This window comes from Halyomorpha halys, unplaced genomic scaffold (assembly GCF_000696795.3).
Source record: "Halyomorpha halys isolate HHAL.00 unplaced genomic scaffold, Hhal_1.1 Scaffold379.1, whole genome shotgun sequence".
NCBI classification, from domain to species: Eukaryota; Metazoa; Arthropoda; class Insecta; order Hemiptera; family Pentatomidae; genus Halyomorpha; species Halyomorpha halys.
Window position 1 is genome coordinate 910,224 of NW_027114859.1, and position 1,678 is coordinate 911,901.

The 1,678-nt window shown below is 39.5% G+C and overlaps 1 pseudogene; it reads right to left on the bottom strand.

The window, feature by feature from the left end:
• Positions 1-852: 852 nt before the first annotated feature.
• On the bottom strand, positions 853-1,029 carry LOC112210110 (U4 spliceosomal RNA; annotated as a pseudogene).
• Positions 1,030-1,678: the final 649 nt, after the last annotated feature.

Consider the following 1,678-nt stretch of genomic DNA (forward strand, 5'->3'; position numbering starts at 1 on the left):
CGTACGGTTCGGCGGAAGCTTTTCGACTCCTGTCTCCACCACCTACGGAGTACCTCAGGGCTCGGATGGTGCTGGGACCAATACAGTTTGTACTATTCACAGCTCATGTAGTACCAATACAGCACCCGAAGGCAGTGGTTACCTCCAGCGTCAATGCTCAAAACGGCGCTCACCCATGCTCAAGAAGCTCAAGCTTATTGGGATAAAGGTGAAGCCTTCAAAGACAGATGAAATATTAATGTCTTTCCAGAAAGGAAAAAAACCACTGCCTACCCACTTCAAGATAGACGAGGTCGACGAGGGGACCTTTTCCAGCCGTGTTCGTGAGAGACTCAAAATAGCCCGCCAGAAGTCATATAGGTTATATCACCAACTAAAATCACCACAGATCTCTCTCAGATTGCATATTTACAAAGCTGTTGTCAGACCCACGCTGCTCTACGGTGCACCCCTTCTGCGACACCTAGACACGAGCACTCTTCAAAAACTGCAGAGCATTCAGAACTCCGTCATTTGGTGAATAGTAAAAGGCACAACGTTACAGAGGACCAGAAATACAGTTATACACGATGAACTTCAGCTTACCTCTGTGCCGAAGTACATTGGTCGGAGGCATGTCAAGTTTTTTGACAGACATAAGGCCTGCACCAACCTACGGTTCAGGTGAAATCGCCCCTTCACCACGACCTGGTAGATGTACTCGCTGAGGGAAGGGGTTTGGGCTCTGCAGTCTGAAACTACTATAATTAACAACCAGCAAAGCGGACCTTCCCCGGTCAACATAAAACTAAAGCTTAACTAGCGCCTGCGCCTGTCCACACACAGTGGACGTACCCTTATCTACCTTAAAAACCTTCGGGTAAAACAAGGATTTAAAACATGTATATCTTCTGTTGTATAGTTCTGTACTTGGAACTATTTTCTACAGGAGGGTACGAAAAAAAAAAATTAGACATTTAAAGTTTTCAACTAGCAATAATCGCACCTCGTAGACCTTCATTGGTTACGATATTGCCTCTGCGCAAGGCACTACTTATGTATGTATGTATGTAGACTTCCCCTATATATATTGTATTTATTTAATAAATTAAATTAGGAATAAGGAATAAAAAGAGAAAATTCAACACTTAAATGTAATTACGCTAAACATACCATATTTACGTGACATATTCAGACTTTTTTTTTTGGCTTTCTACTTCTTGTCTTCAAACGAAAATAAGTCAATAATTTGTTTAAATAAAGTATTAAATATTAAATTCGAAGTATTGTAATAACGAATGTTTTTTAGATTAATAAATAGCAACAAAAATTAATATTTTTATTATTCTAATGTAATAATTTTAAGCATATGTCTATAATATATTGAGCGTGGGTTGCTCATAGGTAAAGCAATGGGCTAACTCTATGGACCTGGGTTCGAATACTGCTGTAGCAGACAATTATTATTAGTTGCTAATAGCCGTTGAGTCAGCCCTATGGATCCGGGGTCCACCCAGCCTCATTAAATGGATACCATTAATTAGATATAGTTATTAATAGAACGTGATTCCGACCAAATTAGCTCCTTTCACAACCGTTGGTCTAGTTAGTTATCTCAAACTAAGCATTGAAATTTATTTTTTTATTTTACCGCGCAAAAAAGTAATCCGTCATTATTGTTTTGGTAATACGTCAAAGA